We start from the raw sequence: 15,213 nt of genomic DNA, 5'->3' as shown, positions 1-15,213 counted from the left end.
ATGTGTTCTAATGGTTCGTCATCTCATCTGTTGAGTCCTTCAGGTCCAGTTCTGTTTGGTTATTATTATTATTCTGAGTTTCAATTTCCTTGGTAAAGTATTCTTTCTGTTCATTATTTTTATTCCTAAGTTTACCAAACTGCTTTTCTGAGTTTTCTTGCAGCTCACTGAGTTTCTTCATGACAAGTATTTTGAATTCTCTATCAATTAGATAGCAATATTCTGTGACTTTAAGTTTGGTTTCTGGAGAATTGTTACTTTCTTTTTGTAATACTGTGTTACCATGGTTCTTCAAGGTGCTTGATATGTTGTTCCTTAGCTGATACGTTGTTCTTAGCTGACGCGTTTGGAGCAGTTGAACAACTCCTTTAGGTAAAACTTGTTTTCCTTATACTTGGCTGTAAGGATTCAACGTTAGCAATAAAAGGCCTTTCTTGTGATGGGGGTAAAGGAGGAGAGTGAAAGAGCTGGCTTAAAGCTAAATATTAAAAAAAACTAAGATCATGCCATCTAGCCCCATTACTTCCTGGCAAATAGAAGGGGAGGCGGTGGAAGAAGTGACAGAGTTCCTCTTCTTGGGCTCTAAAATCACTGTGGATGGCGACTGCAGCCATGATATCAAAAGACAATTGCTTCTCAGCAGGAAAGCTATGACAAAACTAGACTGTGTTGAAAAGCAGAGACATTACGCTACTGACAAAGGTCTGTGTAGTCAAGGCTATGGTCTTCCCAGTTGTCACATACGGTTGTGACAGCTGGACCGTAAAGAAGGCAGAGTGTTGAAGAATTGATGCCTTTGAACTGTGGTGCTGGAGAAGACTTCTGAGAGTCCCTTGGACGGCAAGAAAATCAAACCAGTCAATCCTAAGGGAAATCAACCCTGAATATTCATTGGAAGGACTGATGCTGAAGCTCCAGTATTTTGGTCACCTAATGCAAACAGCCGATACATTGGAAAAGTCCCTGACACTGGGAAAGATTGAGGGCAGAAGGAGAAGAGGGCATCAGAGGATAAAATGGCTGGATGGCATCACTGAATCAATGGACGTGAACTTGGGCAATTTTTGGGAAATGGTGATTAACAGGGAGGCCTGGCCTCCTGCAGTCCATGGGGTCACAAAGAGTCAGACGCAACTGTGCGACTGAACAACAACTTGTGTCTTCCAGTAGGTGGTGCAATAGCACAAGCTTTGGAGTTCTCTTCCCTGAGCTACCTCTGGTTATGAAAGTGAAAGTATTAATCACTTAGTCCTGTCTCTTTGGACCCCATGGACCCCATGGACTGTAGCCCACCAGGCTCCTCTGTCCATGAAATTCTCCAGGCAAGAATACTGGAGTGGGTAGCTGTTCCCTTGACTGAACCCAAGTCTCTTGCATTGCAGGCAGATTCTTTACATCAGAGCTGCCAGGGACCCCCCAATTCTGGGTGCTCATTCTCAAATATTCAATATGTATAATTGAATATTTGAGAATGAGCACTTTCCACTCTTAGAGGCAGGTTCAATCCCTAGGTCAGGAAGATCCCTTGGAGGCAGGATGGCAACCCACTCCAGTATTCTTGCCTGAAGAATCCCCTGGATAGAGGAGGAGCCTGGCGGGTGAAGCTGGGCGGGCTACATTCCATGGGGTGGCAAAAGAGTCAGACATGACTTATCGATGAAACAACAACTTTCAATTCTCCACTACCTCTGTGGTGTCCCTTATGCCATCATTGTTGCTGTTTTTTGGTGCCTTGCTGCTGCCAACATTGCTGGCATCACCACCTGGGGCACTGGGAGGGTACATGCCTCCACCATGTCTGGGGTCTCCTGGCTCTGCCACGGAGGGGATCCAGGGTGGCAGGCATCTCTGCCATGACCAGAGTGGTCAGGTTGGTGGGCTCTGCTGCTGCAGACAGGGCAGGCACTGGAGTTGTGGGTCCCTTTGTAGCTGAATGGACAGGGTCAGAGGCCCTGCTGCTGCTGCTGCTGTGTGATTCCCTGTGGCTGCGAGCATTGCTGCAGCTGGGAGGCTGGTGTCACAGGCACTGTCTCCCCTGATGCCACTGGTTTCTCAGCGAGATCGGCCACCGTGGCCAGGTTCCAGGGATCAGGTCAGGAACCACCTCGGCTGTCCCCCTTCTTCTGCCTCCTCTGTGTGTTCCAGTCCACTCACCTTCAGATGCACACTTCTGAGGAATTCTCTGGCATCCTGCTGTGTTGGGAAGAGGCACCTTTGCTGAGTTATGGATCTTTTACTGGTTGTAGATTGAAGGGGAGAGACAAAGGGAGTGTCTTAAGCTGCCATGATGCTGAAGTCACTCCTAAAATCAGACAGCATAGCTTTTCATTTTGTTTTTTAAGTTATATTTATTTACCTTTGACTGCACTGGGTCTTCTTTGCCGTGCAAGGGCGTTTTCTAGTTGCAGGGAGCGGGGGCTGCTCTCTAGATCCAGTGCACAGGCTGCTCACGGTGGTGGCTTCCTTTCTTGTGGAGCGTGGGCTCTAGGCCGTGGCTTCAGTACTTGTGTCGCGTCAGTTTAGTTGCCCCTCCGCATGCAGGATCTTCTGGGACCAGGGATCAAACCCATGTCCTGTGCATGGGCAGGCAGATTCCTAACCACTGGACCACCAAGGAAGTCCAGACAGCATACAATTTTAATCTAACCTGACAATCTCTGCCTTTATTTGGTATGTTTCATTCATTTATGTGCAATGCAATTATTAATAAATTGGAGTTAGATCTATCACTTTATTATTTGTTTTCTGTTTGCTCCCCCTGTGTTTTGTTCTTATCTTTTCCCCTTTTTGCCTTCTTTTGAGTTTGAGTTGTTTCATTTAATTACTCTATTGGTTTCCCCAACACCTCCTCCCCTCTCCCCCATACGCTTGCTGCTAATAGATGATCCTTCCCTGTCCTCTGACTGAAAAGAGAGTTTCTTAAAATTTTTATGCCTTCGTTTGCTGCCCCGATCTGGGATTTGGATCACCATCTGGTTAAAGTTGGGCTTCCTTAGTGGTCAGACAGTAAAGAATCTGCTGCAATTCAAGAGACCTGGGTTCGATCCCAGGGTTGGAAAGATTCCCTGGAGAAGTGAATGGCTACCCACTCCAGTATTCTTGCCTGGAGAATTCCATGGACTGAGGAGCTGGGTGGACTACATTCCATTGGGTCGCAGAGAGTCAGATACAACTGAGCAACTAACACTTTCATTTTTCATTGGTTTAAGTAGGAAGATACAGGAAGGTAAAAAAACCCACAAAACCTTACCACTATATCAGTAATTTTTCAGATTTTGACTTCCCTCCCCAACCTGCCTTCTCTCAGTTACTTTCCGGGGTTCTCGGGAAGTTGCTTTCTGTTTTCTGGCTAGAACTTTTAGTTGTAATCAGTGAGAGCTTACTTATAGTAGGCTTGACCAATCTTAATGAGAACCATAAGGAAACACACACACAAAATCGGCTGAGAAGAGTGACATTATTTTGAGTTTTTCAAGTATCTTTTATGTCCTGCTTAATTGAAAACAGTTGAATCCTGGTATCTGTTTCTGCATTCAGTGTATTGTGAAGCGTTGTTTTGGGTGAAGTATATTAGGAAAATCTGGCTTCACGTGTATAAGCAGTTACAGAAGTATATTTAAAAGATTTACTAAAAATATTATATAAATTATATAACTATTATAAATATAATTATACAAATATTTAAAATATTATAAAATATTAATTGGCACAGGGCTTAGGTGGGCTTCCCAGGTGGTGCTAGTGGTAAAGAACCCACCTGCCACAGCAGGAGACATAAGAGAGGAGGGTTCGATCCCTGGGTGGGAAGATCCCCTGGAGAAGGGAACAACAACCCACTCCAGTATTCTTGCTTGGAGAATCCCATGGACAGAGGAGCCTGATGGGCTACATACCATCCATGGGGTCGCAGAGTTGGACACCAGTGAAGCCACTTAGCAGCAGCAGCAGGGGCTCAGTTGCCCTGCAGCATGTGGGATCCCCGATCAGGGATCAAACATACATCTCCTGCATTGGCAGGCAGATTTCTTACCCCTGAGCCACCAGGGAAGCCCTTGAGTACATCTTTTACCTGTTCACTGTTTTATACCATCATGCACCAGATAACTGGAAAATATTGCTTTAGTGAGTTATTCAAATTTTCAAAAATGTTGAAACATCTCATTATATAATATTGAAAAAATCATAGTCATGAGTATCCACATTGATCTTATTAGAAAATCTGTAAATATTTAGAAAGTTGGTAGACACAGGTGGCAGATACGTGTTTTTCCTTGAAGGTTCAAATTTTATCATCTGTCACAAATTCAGTCAGTTATTCTCCTTAAAGAGGAGTCTCACTTTGTTCTTTTTCAGAAACTATCTGTCAGATAATCAAGTCTTGGTTTTAAAACTGTTCTTTCAATGTAAAAAAAAAAAAAAGTTACGCTATGACAAAAGCTGGCAGTACAGTTCATAACTCAAGTAATCAAACAAATGCTTTTTCTTGAGACAGTCATCATATATCATTATGTAGCTTTATATTGACCTTGCATTTTGTCATGCAGTATATTAAAATGACATGTACTCAAGGGTAGAGATTTAGTGGAATTAGTAATTTAAAAATTGGATATTATTGTTTGTTTTTTGCTGTGAGTGCTTGTGTAGAATACAATAATTTCTAAGATGTTGGGTGCGGCTGCCTTGATTTGCAACAAGAGCCAGGAGTTTTTCTTAATTGCAGTACATGGGATCTTCATTAAATCATATGTATCTTTTGTCATGGCACATAGACTCTGTAGTTTTGGCACCCAGGCTTCAGTAACTGTGGCACATGGACTCTAGTTGTGACGTGCCAGCTCTGGAGCTCACAGACTCAGTAGATGCAGCATGAGAGTTTAGTTGCTCCTCAGCATATGGGATCTTAGTTTCCTGACCAGGAATCAAACCCACATCCCCTGCATGCAAGGTGGATTCTTAAGCACCAACCATCAAGGAACTCCCAAGAGACAGGATTTTTACCTGCCGTTGTTTTTGCAGATTTTAACATAATGTAAAATCTGAATAACATCTTAGTTTTGCTATGAAAATAAGCTTGACCCAGGGGACCCCCTGAAAGGGTTGAGGAGATGCAGGGGTCTCCAGATACACTTTGAAAAGCACTCTACTAAGAGAAAAGATAAGGGAAGCACTTGTGGGTCTCCTACAGGAATTCAGTTCAGTTCAGTTGCTCAGTCGTGTCCGACTCTTCATCACCCCATGAATCGCAGCACGCCAGGCCTCCCTGTCCATCACCAACTCCCGGAGTTCACTCAGACTCACATCTATCGAGTCAGTGATGCCATCCAGCCATCTCATCCTCTGTCGTTCCCTTCTTCTCCTGCCCCCACAAGAATAAAAATGGATGGCACTTAACCCAGCCAGGAGGTTAGAGCCAAAGAGACCTGAAGAATAAGTAGGAATTAGATCAGTGAGGGAGAGCATTCCAGACTAAAAGAAGAAGCAGGGCAAGTGAGAGTATGTGTAGGAGACATAAGGGGACCAGGAGTGATGAGTTGAAATAGGAAAGAAGAGCTGGAGGCATAATTTGCAGTCTTGAATATTATGTAAGGAGTTAAAAATCTATCCTAAATGTAAGGGACAAGCACTGAAGGGTTTTAAGCTGGGAGATGACTTGACAAGATTTTACTTGTTTAGGATGATCACTCTTATGGCAGTGCAGATATGGATGCAAAGGGGAAAAGACTTTGAGCAATGGCTATGTGAATCCATTAGTAAAATGGCAGTTGAGAAGAAGAAAGAAATGAAAGTGTTAGTAACTCAGTCTTGTCCACCTCTTTGTGACTGCATGGACTATAGCTCACCAGATCTCTGTCCATGGAATTCTCCAGGCAAGAAGACTGGAGTGGGTAGATGTTCCCTTCTTCAGGGAATCTTCCCAACCCCAGGATCAAACATGGGTCTTCTGCATTGCAGGCAGTTTCTTTACTGTCTGAGCCACCAGGAACTTGGAAATAAGTAGATGAATTTGAGGCAACCCACTCCAGTATTCTTGCTTGGAAAATTTCATGCACAGAGGAGCTGGGCAAGCTACAGTCCATGGGGTCACAAAGAGTCAGACACAACTGAGTTACTAACACCAACACATACTGTATATTAACTTAAAAAAATTAAACAGGCATTTTACTCTTGGTTTTCTGGAGAACTGATGCCAATGGTGGCATCATTCACTGAGATTAAGAATAAGCAAAGAACCTAGGTAGGTGGAGCGAGACAGTGAGGTTTGGGATATACTAAGTTTGCAGTGACTTTGAGATATCCAGTAGGTATCCAGTAGACAGACACACCATCTGGAACTCAAAGGAGAGCTATTCTTACAATTTTCAAAATCCTCTCTTGGTGTAGAATCATTGATTTTTCTCCTGAACTTGTACCCCTGTTATCAAGAATTACTGTGTCATGTCCCTTATCACTGTACTTATATTGGCCTAGCACCAGTGACTTAGTTTTTGCATCTCAGCCATTACATGGTGGTAAATAGTGAATATTGATAACTGCTGGATGGTATCTTATTTACAATAAGAAATATAACAAAAGGTCATTTAGAATCATTACAAGGTATGAGTCACCTTATGGTGGTATCTGAAACCAGGAAAAGGTTTGAGAAGGCTTAGAAAGAGTGTAGAATGTAAGAAGAGGCAACGTGATAGAGGCTTGAAGATGAGTGGTGGCAGAGGATAAGAAGCTTGAAAGTTGCAACCCAAGGGGTTAGATGGAAACTTGCGTGCATTGCACACACACATGCACATAAGTGTGCTGTCAGAGAAATGAGCAGAGGGAGAAAATTTAAAAAACAGGTTGTGAGAGATCACACCAGAGCAGAAAGATATCCTCTGGATTTGATTACAGTGGTTATTGGTGACCTTGGCTGGTGTAAACTCAGCGAAGTGATGGGGTGAAAACTAGACTATAAGGGCTGAAGAATGTAGAAGAATTTAGAAAGTTGAGTCAGTGAGTGTACACAGCTCTTTCAAGAAACTTGACGAGAGTTAGAGGCCTTCATTTAGGGCAGAATGCATTGTTAGAAAAGTGTGTGTGTGTGTGTGTGTGCATGTACATATGTATTTTAAAGAAATTGAACATGATTATACAATGATGTGTAGGAGCAGAGATTTAGAGAATGGGGTTAATTGGTGAAGCCTGTCTCCTGACACAAGGAGAGGGGGATAGTATTTTTATTAGGTTGCCCTCTATCTTCAGTTCCTTTAACTTTATGCCTCTAATTAAGGGGCATGAATACTGGAAACTACCTCTATTTGATGATAATATGATTATAAGAGGATCAGTGAAGGGACTTTCCTGGACGTCAAGTGTTTAAGACTCTGCACTCCCAATGCAGAGGGCACAGCTTTGATCCTTGGTCAGGAAACTAAGATCCCACATGCTGCGCGGTGTGGCCAAAGTAAAAAATAAATAAATAAAAAGAACTGGTGAACAGCAATCATGAACAGGAGAATTTAGTGAAGTAGCATGACACACAATTAATACACAGAAATCAACAGCCTTCAGCAGTATCCAGTCAGAAGAGGTCACAAAAGAGCACACCCTATACACAAGAGCAAACAGTAATGATAATAAAACACCCAGGCAGAAACTTAGCAAGAAACCTGTAAAACTTATATGAGGAAAATTATAAATACTCATAAAAGACAGAAAAGTAAACATGAATGAATGGAAGGCCAACTTCTTTGAATAGAAGTCTCGCATAATATAGTAATTCTTTCCAAGTTAACTTATAAATGCAATGGAACTCCCTCAAAACTATCATCAGGTTTTTATCTAGAATCAGAAAAGTTGATTATAAAAACATATTTGAAAGCGTAAACAAGCACAGCTAGGAAAGGTCTTAGAAAAAGGACCATGACAGGTAGGTACGACCAGAGAGTTAAACATAGTGTAAAACTTCTGTAATTACAATGAGGAATTAGCACATGAATGGATATACCAAAAAATAGTAGAAAATTCAGAAAGCAGACCCAAGTGCATATAGAAATTTAGCATATAATAAAGGTTGCATCTCAAACCACTGGAGGGAAGAAGGATTTTTTTAATAAGTACTGGGGTAAGTGGATAATCATATGGAAAAAGATCAAATTGAATCTACTCCTTACACCATACATCAGAATAAATTTTAGAAGACTCAGAGATCTGAATTTTAAAAGATGAAACTATGAAAATCCTAAAAGAAAACAATGACTTGATTTATAATCTTCAAGTGGGCAAAAGTTGCTAACTGTGATTCAGAATGTAGAAGCACTAAAAGAAAAGATACAGTTGACTACATAATGATAAACTTTTGCATAGCAAAAAATACAGTGAGAAAAGTAAAAAGACGAACAGAATTCACAGAAAACACAAGTCCTTAAACAAACGAGCAGATGCTTGACCTCTTATAATACTTAAAATGCAAAATAAAATGACATTGAGATATAATTTCTTTATCTGATTGACAACATACTTTGTTGTAATGTTGTGGGGAAACTGGCACCTTCATATTGCTGGTGGGAGTGAAAAATAGTACAAACCTTAAAGAGTCCCCCTACATGCAGGAGACTTGGGTTCGATCCCTGGGTCAGCAAGATCCCCTGGAGGAGGGCATGGCAACCCACTCCACTATTCTTGCCTGGAGGATCCCATGGACAGAGGAGCCTGACAGGCTACAGTTCATGGGGTCACGAAGAGTCAGAAACGACTGAATGACTTTTACTTATGTGGAGTAGGATCTGGTAGTTTCCAGCAAAGTCACATGTAGCTTTTTACATATCAATCTCACTTCTAACGAACTTATATATTCCCTTTGATCCAGAAATTCTCATTTTACTCTCATTTCTAGGGTTCTATCACAAAGATACAGTGACAAAAATACAAAATAATGAAAGTACAAGGGTGTTTATGGTAGTACTTTTTGTAACAGAAAAATACTTGAAACCAAAATATCCATCAGTAGTGGAATGATTGAATAAACTTAAGGTATATTTACACAGTAGAGTACTATGCAACTCTAAAAAAGAATGGAGATCTTTACATGTTGTTATGGTATGAACGCCATGATGAAGTGTTACACAAAATAGTAAAGTGTAGGATCGTGTGTGCAACATGCTACCTTTCGTGTAAGAAAGAAGGGAAATGCAAATACACACATACATACGTTTGTGTATTTTCAAAGAGAAACAATGGACACGAATAAAAATCCCATAAATATAGTTATTTATAGGTGAAAATAAGAAATCTTTTTTCAAGCAGCTCTTTTTCTTTTAATTTTTGGCTGTACTGGGTCTTCATTGCTGAGCAGGTGTTTCTGTAGTTGTGGCTAGCAGGGGCTATTCTCAAGTTGCGGAGGGCAGGTTTCTCATTGGGGTGGCTTCTCTTGTTGCAGAGCACAGGCTGTAAGAGGGTGCTCAGACCTGAGTAGTTGCAGTGTGAGGGCTCAGTAGCTGTGGTTCTCCAAGCTCAATAGTTGCTGGCTCAGGGGCTTAGCTGTCCTGTGGACTGTGGGATCTTCCCGGATCAGGGATGGAACCCGTGTCTCCTGCATTGACAGGCGGATTCTTGACCACCCGGGAAGTCGGAAGAAGAAGAAATGTGATAGAGGGCACAGAGACTGCAGTTAGACCTCTGGAAATATACCTCATTATAAAACCTGGGCTTTGGAATCGTGCAAATGTTTTATACACTTTTCTCTCTCTCTTCTTTTTTCTAACGAGATCAAAGGGCCGCGACCGCCCCCTGTGCCCCCGCGCCAGGGGTGGCAGAGGACCCGCGGCGCGGATCCTTATAGCCTCACGTTTCGTCGCCCCTCCGCTCTACCCCTAGCTTCTCCCCTTTCTGCGTCCCAGCGCCTGGGCGTGGCCCCCGACCGGGAGGGGAGGGGGCGAGGCGCTGAGGCCCGGAGGTCCCGCAAGGGCCGCCCCCTCCCCCTCGCCCTGCCTCCGGTGTGGTGGTGCCGCTGGACCCGAGGCCCCGGCTTAGGCTAGACGGACGCCTCCCTAGACTCACGGGCGCGGGCGAGTCCGGGGACCTGCGCGCGAGCCCTGCCTCGCTCCTGTCGCGCGGACCAAGGCAGCCACCGAGGGTGGGCCGAGGACGCCGCTGGGTAGGGATAGCGGGGCGCCAGTCGGGAGAGGTAGAAACAGGCTCCAGGGTCCCGCCGCCGCTAGTGCGGCTACAAACCCTTGTGGGGAGGGCTGACTTTCGGTAGGTCGCAGCGAGGGAGCTGCTCTGCCACGAACGAAACTCCGAAATTTTAAAAAAATTTAAACAAAAAGATAATTCTGTGTCTAGTGCCCAGATTATGGTCTCCAAATATAATTCGGTAAACTAGTAGGAATCAAAGCTTTTTGAGAAATGACTGATTTCTGGGTTTGGTGAGGAAGTGTACAGTGATGAGCCTGGAACATCTTGTCGTACTATAAATCAAGGAGGCTCCTACTAGTCAAAGGTGGAAATTTAAAGAGCAAATATGTTTAAAACCTGTCACAGACACACACACCCAATGTTTGCCTTCAGAAAGAGCTAAGTCTGAAAACTGAAGCATTTGAGTTGTTTTTTCTGTATTACCTGGCAACTCAGGGCAACCAAGGAATTAATGAGGGATGTTTCTCTGTATAGTAGTGTATGTATATATTAGTATACAGATGTTTCTGTATACAGTAGCTAGTAAATGAAGAAAGAATGATAAATTAGCAATCCCCATTTTGCAAAGTCCCTAATGAAATAATAAATCTAGGAAGGTTGCCAGATTCAGCATATAAATTTCATGGGAACTACTTATAAAATTATAGTAGAGTTATATTGAACATGTATGTGTGTTAGCTGCTCAGTCATGTCCAACTCTTTTTGATCCCATGGACTCTAGCCCTCCAGGCTCCTCTGTCTATGGATTTTTCCAGGCAAGAATACTGGAGAGGGTAGCCATTCTCTTCTCGGAGGGATCTTCCCATCCCAGGGATCGAACCTGGGTCTCCTGCCACCACGGAAGCCCTATGTTGAACATATTTATCCTGAAAATTAATTTTGTTTATCTGAAGTTCAAGTTTAACTGAATGTCCTGTATTTTACCTGGCAGCCCTAGATCTAGATAATGATCAACATTGGATGTTAACATAACTGAAACAGATGCAGAAGTATCATTTAATAAAATTAAACATTCATTTATGTGTAAAAAAACTAAAAAATAGAAGGAAATTGTTTAATAGAATAATGTGTACTCACAGAAATACTATGCAAGCTTTATATTTAGTAGCAAAATGTTGAAAGCTTTTGCTTTCTGATCAGGAGCAAGACTAGAATACCCTCATCATGCCTTTTATTCTACTATGTATTAGATAGGCTAAAGAAAAGATATAAAGATGATAAAGAGACTAATTAAACTCATTATTCATAAGCCCACTTGGCTCAGTGTGTAAAGAATTTGCCTGCAATGCAGGAGATGTAGGAGATGATCCCCGGGTCAGGGAGATCCCCTGGAGGAGGGCATGGCAACCCACTCCAGTATTGTTGCCTGGAGAATCCCATGGACAGAGGAGCCTACAGTCCATAGGGTTGTAGAGTCAGAAATGACTGAGGCAACTGAGCACATTCATAAGCAATAGGATTGGGTACATAAGAAATTTTTTAAAACCCTACCAATAAATTATTAGAATAATAAATGGTGACTTCTGGTTCCAGACAAGTTGGCAGACGTTCATTTCTCCCTACCTCTCTCTGATATGGCCAAAAAAACTCTAGAAATAATACAACAGATATTTGTAAGAAGTCTGTGAAAGGTATAAAGTAGAAGCCTAAGTGACTTGGGACCTTAGGACTTGAGGAATAACACAGTGAACCAGCATTTCTCAACTGACCCAATGACAGGAGGTGGCCCACACCCACTGGCTCTCTAGCCTTCATCCAGCATCAGAAGGCACTCAAGTAGGTGCTTTTCTCTCCCATGGGCTAGTTATCAGCAGTGATCGAGCAGGAGCCCTGCTGGCACTGGGCAGTCCAGGAAGAAAGTGCTCTCCACCCCTTCATGCCAGTGTCTCCTACCCATAATCTAGCAGCATCATGCAGACACTAGGAAATTCTTTCAATTTCTACCAGTGGTACCAAAACAAATTGGATGCAAGTGCAACCATAACTAGGGAAAGTAAAAAGACCAGAATAACACTACAAGTCTTCTGAAAATTAAATTGTCCCTGGAACCACAGCACACAAAACTAGGCCAGGACCTGCATGCTAAACCTAGATATGGCAACTGCCTAATAAAATGGAAGAGTTACATAAGATCCAGAGTTGTTGTTTTTTTTTATCATAATATCCAAAATGTTCAGGATATAGTAAAATAATCACACATCATAACAAAAACCAGGAAGGTCACACCTTGAATGAGAAGACAATCAACAGATGCCCACACTGAGTTGAATTAGATGTTGGAATTATCTGACGAAGATGTTAAGTAGCCATCATAAAAATGCTTCATCAAGCAATTACAAATACTCTTGAGACTAATGAAAAAATAGAAAATTTCACCAAAGATATAGAAAATATAAAACAATGGAAATGATAAAACTGAGAATGATAATAACTGATATTTAAAGACTCACTGGAAAGACTCAAGAGGAGGATGAATATGACAGAGGAAAACGTAAGTGACTCTGAAGGTAAAACAACAGAAATTGCCCAATCAAAAAAAAAAAAAATCAGAGTGGCTCTGGGAAGGAACCGGTTCAGCACAGTGATGGCTGCGGGCATCCCCTGCGTGCTCGTTACTAGCTGCTCCTCCACCTTCTCCTCAGACCGGCTGGTGCAACATATTCTTGGAACAGAAGATGCTGTTGTGGAAGTGACTGCCAACGATGCTGTGAGGTTTTATCCCTGGACCATCGATAATAAATACTACTCAGCAGATATCAATGTGTGTGTGGTGCCAAACAAATTTCTCATCACCGCGGAGATTGCAGAGTCTGTCCAAGCATTTGTGGTTTACTTTGACAGCACACAAAAATCTGGTCTTGATAGTGTTTCATCCTGGCTTCCTCTGGCAGAGTCACGGTTACCTGAGGTGATGATCTTGGTTTGTGATAGAGTGTCTGAAAACGGTGTAAACTGACAGAAAGCTCGAGTGGTGTATCAAACATGGCTTTGAATTGGTAGAACTTAGTCCAGAAGAGTTGCCTGAGGAAGATGATGACCTCCCAGAATCTACAGGAGTAAATCAAATTGTTCAAGCCTTGAATGCTAATGTCTGGTCCAGTGTAGTGATGAAGAATGAGAGGAACCAAGGCCTTAACTGTCTCACCTCATTGACTGGCGCAAACCATAGCATTGGATCAACAGAGACCTGCCACTCAAAGCAGCCCTGTGTTCCAGCAGCAGAGAGGACCAAATCCCTCTTGGATCATGGAGGGGCTGCCTCTAACACAGTAGACAGGCAGGTCGATAGCATTGTGGATCCCATGTTAGACCTGGATATTCGAGAACTTGCCAGTCTTACTACAGGTGGTGGAGATTTGGAGAATTTTGAAAGACTGTTTTCAAAGTTAAAAGAAATGAAAGACAAGGCTGCGATGCTTCCTCATGAGCAAAGAAAGATGCATGCAGAAAAGGTGGCCAAAGCCTTCTGGATGGCAACTGGGGGAGACAGAGATGAAATTGCAGGCATTTCATCTGAGGAAGAGCACTAAACTATTCATGCTTGGGCTTGCCTAACTAAGACCCGAGCACTCTCTCCCTGAGATTCTTCTCTCCTCAACCCAGTCATCTTTTGCCGAACTTACCAGCATCATGTTGGCTGCCTGACTTGTTTATAGGGTCCCGTTAATTTTAGTTTTTAGTAGAGGGTAAAGCAGAAATCTCTTCTCCCTCAATGTTGGGGTCCTTTAAGGGACCAGGACCTGGCGGTCTGGAGTTGACGATCAGAAAGTGATAGAGAGAGCCCGAGGGGGAGAGAGAGAGAGAGAAAGAAAGAAAGACATGGGGACCCAAGCTCTGATGGAGCAAAGATGCTTTAATGATTTTTCTGTGAATATATATAGGCTGTAGAACAAGAAATTTCTTTCGACAGTGATAAAGATCACAAAACCAAATGTACAGTAACCCTTACCACGGGAACAAGGGACAGTAATGGTCACAAGATCAGGAGACAATCCATATCTCAAAAAGGGGGGCGAGACTAAGCAGTTTTGTCTTAAAGAGAATGTTTACTAAAGGAGACCCAAGTCTCACACAATAACCTCAGTTCCTGGGAGGAGCCTGCTGTTCCGCTTAAAAAGAAACAAAGGACTTGTGAGAAACAGCAATAGGAATCCTCCCATTAAACACTCCCTGACAATTCCCCCTTATTTATTTATAATATTTGTAAAAAGAGTTCTGACCATTAGAGTTTGTTTCATTTTAATAATCTTTGCATGAAGGCAACGGTAGATGACAAATATAATTGTCAAGACAATCACTAAAATTACAGTTCCAGACCCGATTCTGTGAGTATCTGAATATACTGTGTATATATATACTGTGTATATACTGAATATACTGAGTATACTGAATATACTGTGAGTATCAGAGTATACCCACTCTGAAACCGTCCGCGTGGGTCTAGCCCAGATAAATGATCAGCTAGTTGTTTAACTAAAGTTTTCAAATTAGTGGAAGAGAACAGACTTTTAGAAAAGGTTTCAAATTTCTTTTTGTAATAATTGTACATTCAGAGAGGCATTATCATGTATATTTTGCAAATGAAATTTGATTTGTTCCCAGTTGTAGGCATTATTATTGAAATGAACAGGAGTAACACAAAACTGAGTAGAATTCCAATCTCATTTTAGTATCACCTGTTTTTGTACATCTGTTAATTGATCTCCAACCCATTTGATGATGTTTTAGTTCTTGTATTTTCTCTTGAATATCCTCATCTTTCTAAGCCTGAGTGGCCCATATAGCATAGGCATCTTTAGTCCAATTTTGAATAAAATTATGTATTTGAATTGAGGTTTGTAAAACAATACCAGTGACAGCAGCATTGGTACAAATAGCTATTAATCTCAAAATGCCAAAAATCAGCCATCCAATGAATTGTTTAGATCATGGGAGCAATTTAGTAAGTAACCGGGAAGAAAGTCCAGCCATGGGACCTTCTTCCCAGGGCTGCTGGAGATTTATTGGTAACCGCAGATAATGTCGAGATCAAAGAATCAAAAG

At 42.2% G+C, this 15,213-nt stretch overlaps 1 pseudogene across 1 annotated transcript; it reads left to right on the top strand.

Moving 5' to 3' along the window:
* Positions 1-10,233: 10,233 nt before the first annotated feature.
* LOC147353844 (alpha- and gamma-adaptin-binding protein p34 pseudogene) lies at positions 10,234-13,817 on the top strand (annotated as a pseudogene). The gene has a single exon (XR_015145994.1). The product of XR_015145994.1 is annotated as an alpha- and gamma-adaptin-binding protein p34 pseudogene (transcript).
* Positions 13,818-15,213: the final 1,396 nt, after the last annotated feature.

Source organism: Bos grunniens, chromosome 18, assembly GCF_055505025.1.
Source record: "Bos grunniens cultivar Pamir isolate PY7600 chromosome 18, Bosgru_T2T1.0, whole genome shotgun sequence".
Taxonomy (NCBI): domain Eukaryota; kingdom Metazoa; phylum Chordata; class Mammalia; order Artiodactyla; family Bovidae; genus Bos; species Bos grunniens.
This window is presented reverse-complemented; position numbering and strand designations above follow the sequence as displayed.